The sequence below is a fragment of the Gavialis gangeticus genome, unplaced genomic scaffold (genome assembly GCF_001723915.1).
Source record: "Gavialis gangeticus isolate Ggan-Ray unplaced genomic scaffold, GavGan_comp1, whole genome shotgun sequence".
Classification (NCBI taxonomy): Eukaryota; Metazoa; Chordata; order Crocodylia; family Gavialidae; genus Gavialis; species Gavialis gangeticus.
Window position 1 is genome coordinate 76,468,663 of NW_017729033.1, and position 8,830 is coordinate 76,477,492.

The window sequence follows — 8,830 nt, forward strand, 5'->3', positions numbered from 1 at the left end:
ATTCTCAGCTATGTCTTATCTAAAAGCTGTAAGTGAAGTACATTTTATTTTCGTGTATTAAACCTCAGATTCCTCTGGCTTGCTCGCCAACTGAACAGGATGCCCAGTGCATTCTCATATACACTTGAAGTTTTGCCCTACCCTAAGTCAACACCAGTACCCTAAGGGCAAGCCTTCCACTATTTATAAAATAGAAAATAGATTTGATGCTTGATATTGCATATTCATCATTTCATAGCGTTGATAATTACTACTGTTCCTAGGAACTTCTTTTCACTGGCTGTACCTACATGAGACATTTACTGTGGAGTAGACTACCTCTGCCATAAACACTGCATGTCTATCAGGGTGGGGTAAACTTATTAACTCTGCCACAGGATAGTACTTGTAAATAAAAGTACTATCCTGAAATGGAGTTTTTTTACAATGCAGCAGCACAAGCATAGATGCTGACGGGGCTGACTGGGGCATGAGGGTGCTTCAGTGCAGGGGTTGCCTGCTGTGTAGCCCTGCAATGGAGCATTCTTGTGCCCAGCCAGCTGTTTGGCAGCACACTGAACTAGAGGGGAGCAGCTCCAGGCTGGCAGGCTGACTCCTGGGGCCCCCTGCTAGCTGGGGCTGCTCTGACCCAGCTCAACATGCTGCCGTCCCGGGTGCACGTTCAAACAGAGTGCCTGGGAACAATAAACTCCAGACAAATAAGCTCTGAAGTTTAGTCCTTAGCATTAAAATTACACGTGTACAGCACATCCACATGAACATGGTCATGAAAAATGTGGCATACAGGAATCAGAACAGTAAGAGCTGGTACTGTTCAGAGCCACAAAGCAGCGCATGGTATAGCTGCAAATGGATTTATGTCCTGGTGATGGGACAGAGCTGCAGCCAGAAGGGAGCTAGTGTCTGCAGTGCCACATACCGCAGTCAGGTGTTCTCCATGTTGCAAGGGTGTGCTGCTAGTGTGTGTATTGCTCCATTTTTTTCCCCATGTTTTTTTGAGCCCTTCAAAAAAACCCACAGAAAAAAAGGTGGAGCAGTACACACATGAGCAGGGCTCACCATTGAAAAGCAGAGCCAGGCTTCCCAGAGCCACACTGTGACTGCTAGCCAGATTCTGCCCAGCAGGATTGCTGCTGTTGCAGCCCCAGGAGGCCCCCCAGGACCTGAGGTAAGGCTGCTGGGGCCAACCCAGTGCTGGCCCCAGCACCCCTACTACCTCCAGGGAAACCTTTCTGGGTGCAACTGTAGTTGCACTCACTGGGTACATCTACAAATGCAGGCGCATGCACTTGCAGCAGCTCACATAGCAGCAGCAAAAAATTGTTATGGAGATTTGTGCCTCAGCACACATGCCTGAGCATGCACTTTAGTATGGGGCAAATTGTGTCACTTGGAACAAACTGAACCTGCCCAGCTCCTACTGGATCTTCAGCCAGGGAGAGCTAGAGGGTGGCCCTAGCACCTGTGTTGGGCCCAGCAGTATAAAAAGCTGTCCTGGTGAGTAGCTCAGGGTGACTTGCCCTCAGGAGCTTCTGAGTCCTGGCTAATTGGTGTCTAGGGACACTAGCCCCTTGGGCCAGATGGACTGATGAAGCAGCCCTGACCTAGAGCGGCCCCTGCACCCTCTACCCACTTGGCTCTGGTACAGGCTCTGCAGCAGAACTTCCTGTACCTTTGTGCCAGCTGCCAGTGGGCCGTAGCTACACAGTTGGCCTTTGGGCAGCACTGTTGGTCTTCTGGTGTCCCCACTCTGCCATCTGGGCAGCTATTGCCCAGCAGATGTGATCCTTGTGGTGGCCCAATTCAAACTGTCAAAGCATGTCTTATTGGCCTCAAATGGCTAGGGAGTCAGCCACCTCATTTGCCCTTCAGCTCGGTCGCCAGTGCTGGCTGTGGGCAGACTCTTCTGCCTGGGTCCAGTCACTTGCCTCACCAGAATTCCCTGGTGTTTAACTAAAAATTCCCTGGTTTAAAAATAAAAAACAAATCATCGTATCTTATTAAATACTCAAAATCCATGAACCCCCATCTCTCTCTCACACACACCCCTGCTTCCACATCCACCCCTCCCCACAGCCCATCACACCTATGACAGGCCAGGGCCCCATGTCCCAGCACCGGTGTGGGCATGGGGCAGGGCTGCAATTTGGCAGTTGCCCCTGCAGCTGCAACTCTCACCAGCAGGTCCTGTCCCATCTGGCAGCTAGGCACACTGGGTGTGAGATGTGTGGGGGGATGTGGGGCTTGGCAAGCAGCAGCAGTGGCCATGGGGTCGCAGGGCCATCTCAGACCAGTGGCTGCACATGGCACTGGCCTGGCCTCACCCAGTCCACATGCCCTTGGACAGAACCAGGCCAGCTCCTGCTGTCAACCTGCAGCTGTCAGCACTGCACACAGAAGCAGCACACCCCTGGGCCCGGCTGGGTCCTGCCCCCACATGCCCTGTACGCCACTGGGCCAGGCTGACTCCATGCAGGCAGAACCCAGCCCAAAGGCGTACAGCCCCTGGTTCTGTTGCTGGAAGCCACAGGTGACAGCAGGAGCTCGCCTAGTTTTGTATGAGGGCGTGCAGGCTGGGCTGGGCTGGTGCCATGTGCAGCTGCCAGTCTGAGGCTGTGCCATGTCACTGGGGGTCTCTGCCAGGAGTGGACATGAGCACCCTGACATCCTCTGCTGCTGCTTTGGGGGCCCAACCCTCCAGAGCAGTCCCCCCACTCTTACATGATCCCCCCCACAGTTCTCCCCACCCCTACACGCCCTACCCCCCCATCATGTTTCTACTTACCTGGGACAGCACCTGAGTCCAAGACTGCTGCACCTTTGCCTCACTCCTATTTGCCTCAGCATGCTGACACAGTGTGTTGGAATAGCAGTGGAAGGGGGCAGGCTTAGAGACACTCTGGCCAGGTGCCAGATCATCTCTTTGGAAGACCCAACCTCTAGTTGACTCAGGGCACACTCCAGGAGCATTCCCTGCACTGCTTTTTCCCAGCAAGGTGTTTTTGTTTTTTTTGTTTTTTGATAGCAAGATTTTCTGGTATCAAAATTAGAGTCCGCACTGCAAATATGCAGTGAAGGGAACTTTTTTTTCATTCTCAGCATGCCTCTTGTGGCATCTCAAACTGCTTTGAGATGCCACAACAGGCACATGCTCACTTATCTGGACACAGCCACTAGATGCATCTACATGTACACTTTACTGCAGAGTAGATTAATTAGCTCTGCAGTAAAGTGTCACCATCTATATGTGTTCCAGTATCAGGGTACAGTAAACGAATTAACTCTTCCATAGGATAGCACTGTTGGGGACTACTATCTTATGGTGGAGTACTTCACTGTGCCAAAACACACATGTAGACAGTGATCAGAGGTGTAAATTGTGCCCAGTAAGCCCAGCCAGCTGGGGGCCTGCTCTCCCCTGGCTCAAATTGCTTCTGTCCTTGGTGCACATGTAGATGTTGCCCCCAGGAACTGCTCTGGAATCTATTGTGTTACATCAACTGTACGTATAGTTGCACCCACTGATAATTAAGGATAAAATTCATAGTGCCATCTTCTGATCCCCATCCCCTCCCCAGATGTTGTGTTAGAACAATTTTATCCTACAAACAACAAACAACTTGATATCACATTTTAAACACTATTGCAAATATTTTTCTTGGATATATAAGTTATGTAATAATATGTACATAAGGACCATATACTAGTATAAATAACCAGCTGCATGGTTACTGTGATACTCAAGCTAGGTACAGATGTTTGGGGAGGTTAGATTGCATTAAAATAGCCATCCAGTGGCTATTTTAGATTAACCTAACTAGGGATCTTAAGTATGAACTGTCAGAAATTCAGGAAGTTTACACTGGTCTAAAAAATGGCTGACCCAATCTAAATGAATTGTACTACAGAGGTAGTCTAACTTAGATCAGGTTCAGTGAGACCATCTAACTGAATTTCTCTACAGTTCTCAGTGCAGCTCTGGGGCTGTGAAAGACCAGCCACTGGCCCCTGCTCTGGGGCTGCACTTTTCCTACCCACCTTCATGGCACCAGACTACGTTTAGCCCTCCAGTCCCTCACTCCTCCTCTAAATGAACAACCTCCTGATGGACCAGCCAACCCCCCACCCCCAAGCCCACAAAACCCACCATCCTGCAAGTTTGTCCCTGTGCCAGTTTTGCCAGCATTTGCTGGTGCCAGGAGTTGATCAATTTGTGTGGCCTGGGCAGGCAGGATGTGGGGGGTTGTTTGTGGGTGAGGTGGTGGGGATCTAAAAACAGCTCCTGGTCATGAGGGCTGAAGAGAGTTTCCCATCCCCCCCCTGCCCCCCAGACCCAAATAGCACTTCCAATCCCTCCAAGCCCTGTGTGGACTCTGCTTGCCACCTCAATCCCATCAAGCCCCCTGTGGATTCTGTTAGCCCCGCCAGTCTCCCAAATCTCCCCTGCAGATGCTACTTGCCCCTGATCCTTCCAAGCCCCCTGCCCCCCACTGGTCTCTTATCATGACTTACCTTAGATCAGATGGCCCTCAATCTAAGCTCCCCTTCTTAACCTTTTTAACTCAGTCTTACCTCCTCTTAACCTTCCTGAATGTCTGTATGTATGCTCATGGTTTTGTTCCTATCTTGTGATTGTAGACACTTTTAAAAGAATATTCTCTAATATTACTAATTACATCTTTATACAATTTTGAAAAATAATTACTCTTGCATTGAACTTTAATTAAATTAAATGGCCTATTAAAGTTTTGAGTAGTAGATAAAATAACAAGCATAGAGGGCTAGATGTAAATTAGCACACTTATAATAGCTATAAAGTCAAACACAATATATATTAAGAGTCAGCTCAATGTCAAGCAAAATTTACAGTATTATTACTGCTTAGTGTAACTCTATAAGTGTAATTACAAATTACTGTTGTGCTTTTGAATCTAATGCGTGATCTTTATATGTGAAGCTATAAGTATTAAATGCAAATGACACCAAGCTGGGGGGCATAGATACGTTGGAGGGTAGAACCCTAGTGCTAGGATTCAGAGTGCTCTAGACATATTGGGGGATTGGGTCAAAAGGAATCTCATGAGGTTCAACAAGGACAAGTGAAAAATCCTGCACTTAGGACAGAATAATCCCATGCAACAATACAGGCTGGGTGTAGATTGCCTGGGCAGCAGCTCTACAAAAAAGGACCTGCGGGTTACAGTGGACAATAAACTGAGCATGAGCCACCAGTGTTTCCAGAGAAGCCTGCATGTGCCTCTTGCAGCATGTCAAAGAAGTTTGAGACACCACAAGAGGCATGCTGGGAACAAAAAGAAATGTTCTCTGCAGATTTGCAGTGTGGGCTCCAAAATTCAATACCTGGAAATCCAGGTATCAAAAATAAATAAATAAATAAAAAGAGCCCACAGAATAAAAGTAGGGTAAGATATGGTCCCAGAACATGCCTTGAGGCAACCAGGAAACCAGTAGGTAGAGAGTGCAGGGAAATCTAGGTTAGGACTTCTTTAACAGTACAGGTGGCACAAGGGGCTAGTGTCCCCAGATACCAATTGGCCAGGCCCCAGAAGCTCCCAAGAGCAAGTAGCTTGTCAGGGCAGCTTTTTATACCACTGTGGCCAGCATAGGACAGGTTTCTATACTGCTGGGGCCAGCATAGGTGCTGGCCCCAGGCTTTAGCTCCCTCTGGATGCAGATCCAGGAGGAGCAGGGCAGGGTCATTTTGCCCCTGGTGGCAAATCTTGTCCCACACCAAAGTGCATGTCCAGGCACGTGCACTGCGGCAAAAATCCCTAGCCCAAATTTGTGCCATTCCTATTTGAGCTGCTGCAAGTGTACATGCCTGCATGTGTGGACATGCCCAAGAAAACTAATGGCATATGGGGCTGCATTTGTAGTATTGATGCCAGGAAAAGGAAGTGATTATTCTCCTCTATTCAGTACTGGTGAGGCCACATCTGGAGTGCTGTGTTCAGTTTTGGGCCCCCCACTACAGAAAGAATGTAGAGAAATTGGAGAAAGTCCAGCGGAGGCCAACAAAAATGATCCAGGGGACGGGGCACATGATTTATGAGGAGAGTTCTGTTGGAATTGGGCTTGTTTAATCTACAGAAGAGATGACTGAGGAGATTTAGTAGTAACCTTTAACTACCTGAAGTGGGGTTCAAAAGAGGATGGAGCTAGACTGTTCTCAGTGGTGGCACATGACAGAACAAGGAGCAACAGTCCGAAGTTATGGCAAGGGAAGCTTAGGTTAGATATTAGGAAGAATTTTCTCACTAGGAGGGTAGTAAAATACTGGAACACATTATCCAGAAAGGCTGTGGACTCTCTAGGTTTTTAAGACCCGGATAGAAAATCCCTTGGCTGGAATGATTTAGTTGTGGATGGTCCTGCTTTGAGCAGGGGGTTGGATTAGATAATCTCCAGAGGTCCCTTCCAACCCTTATTTTCTATGATCCTATGATTGTGCCCATATCTAAAACTATGCTACTGGAATCCAAGAATAATACAAAATGATACTAAAACTGACCCTTGAGTCTGACTTCTGATCATGCCTCTGTCAAGTATTTCAGTATCTGAAGGAAGCAGTTGATGCCACCTGCTCTCTATGATGGCCAAAAGGAAACTTGAACATCTATGATACAGGCAATTATGGAAACATGGGAAGACATCCTATCAATAACAAAATTGTCCAGTTTTATATTGTCTAATAGCAAAGTAATTGAATATTTGGGGTTCCAGTTCCAAGAAGCTGAGGGATTATTAACAAAGAAATATATCAAGAGCATTGTGGTAGAAACACAGCTTGCTGAAATTTTGACCATGCTGATCCTAGAAATTATGCAAAACAATGAGTAATGACCAACAATAAAACAAAGATTGTATTCCTAGCAGATTTTCAATGTGAAGACACTGCAAATCCTCCAATGTTTCCTAGAGACAATAATAAAACTAAATTTCATAGTACGAAAATGCTTCTTTTAAAATACTGGATCTGTAGCTATCATAATAACCTGTGGCATCCATCATGAGAACAGTCTCTGGATTGTGGGAGACTTTGTAGAGTCTGATTTCAAAGTTATACTACAAGTGGGGGAAAAGGAAGATTGTTCTTAAGCTATAGCAACATTTCTACTGGAAGAAATGCTTTCAATAACTACTGGAAAACTTCAACCTGAAGATGCTTAAATGTAAATAGAAAGTGGGAGTTTTAGGGTCTCATTGATAGAAAAACCAGAGAAAGGTTTGATTTAATTATTCATGTCCTGGGAACTGCAATATTCATAGAGTGAAGATTGTAGGGACACCAGTAGTTGCATGATTTATAGTTCCAAGTTCAAGCCAAGATCTTAATACTGTACCTTAAAAATACAAGATGATAAGTATAACCTTTATTCCCTAATTAACACAGTGAAAAACCAGGAAGGACTTATTGTGACTTAGCTGTGTATTTAAGAAAATAGGCAATGTATGCTACCTTTATACTATTTAATTACTTAATATCATACTTTTAATATCTTTCTCCTCTGGTGCTTATTTCTTAAATTATAATTTAACTGAGTGATTTATTCTTACTAATAATGTTTATTTTTAAACATGTTCATGTGAAGCCATACCTAATTTTATCATTTAGTTAGACTATTTTGTGAGGAAAATGATTATTATACAATAATTTTACATCAATCAGTCCATGTGTATTGCTATAAAACCATTTTATTTTTCTTATAAGTGCTTTTTCTCTTCAGACCAAGAGTTAGGCTGCCAGAGAATCCCCTCTTTTGAACACCAATTTACATGGGGATATTTTTGCTGTATCAGTAATTTGTACAATAAACAGATGGAATTTAGGCAGGCAAAATGTACAAATATTTAGAGTGAATATAAAAATATTCAGTCTTTTTCCAAGAACTATATTAAATTGATGCACCAGAACTGAGATTATTGATATATCTAAGAAATGTTTGTGACATTCTGGATACCAGTACTGAAAATGAGATGAGAATTTCCTTGTAGAATTTTAATCTCTGCACAATAAAAAAATATATCTCTTCATCTTCTGTCCTCCTTTTTATTTTCTATTCTTTTTCTTTATTCTTGTCTCATTTTCACTTTCTATTGTTTTCCTTTTTATCCTATTTTCCCTGCTCCTATAATCGTATTTCCTCTTTAGAAGATTTCCTAAATGAATTTCATTGCCACTGCCAGACCACCTTTTTAAAAAGGAAAAGCAGAGCTAGATGCCTAGTCCCCAGTGAAAGTCTGGCTGATAACAGCATGGTACCTTGGGCACTCTGAGAAATTCAGACATACAGATTTGATAACCGACCTGTTGAGGTGAGCCAGAAGTCCATGTCTCGAGCTTCCTATTGGAGTATTTTAACTACCAAATTATTTTACAAAAAGGTCAGTGTCACCAAATTCACAATGCTTACTGTAAGAATAATTAGAAGCTCAGAATGAAGTGAACTAAGATGCTTGATTCAGTGTTATATAATTAGCTAAGATCCAGAGTACAGGAGGACCATTTTGCTTTTTTTTGTTTGTTTGTTTGTTTTGTTACTTGGGTACTCTAAATTGCCCTTCAGAGTCTCCTCTCTCTTCTCATTCCTATATAGGGGAAATTGGGCATCTAGCTCTCTCTGTTGATTTTATAAGGAAATAAAATTTACATTGTTCTTTGGATATATGTAACTGCTGGCAAACCGAACATAGCCAAGCTCGTTGTCAAACAACCACTAATCGCATTGATGATATCACAGATTTGCAAAGTCTTTCTGTGTATTCATGGCAAAGTTAGCATAATAGAGAATAAATTGAGTTTGATGTT

General features: G+C 44.4%; 1 long non-coding RNA gene across 1 annotated transcript in view; it reads left to right on the plus strand.

Annotated features, from left to right (window-relative positions):
* Positions 1 to 6,235: 6,235 nt before the first annotated feature.
* The window catches only part of LOC109303735, a 16,278-nt gene continuing 13,683 nt past the window's right edge, over positions 6,236 to 8,830 (plus strand). The window contains exon 1 of the long non-coding RNA XR_002099203.1: positions 6,236 to 6,335. This is a non-coding gene — a long non-coding RNA (uncharacterized LOC109303735). The remainder of the gene's footprint in view (positions 6,336 to 8,830) is intronic.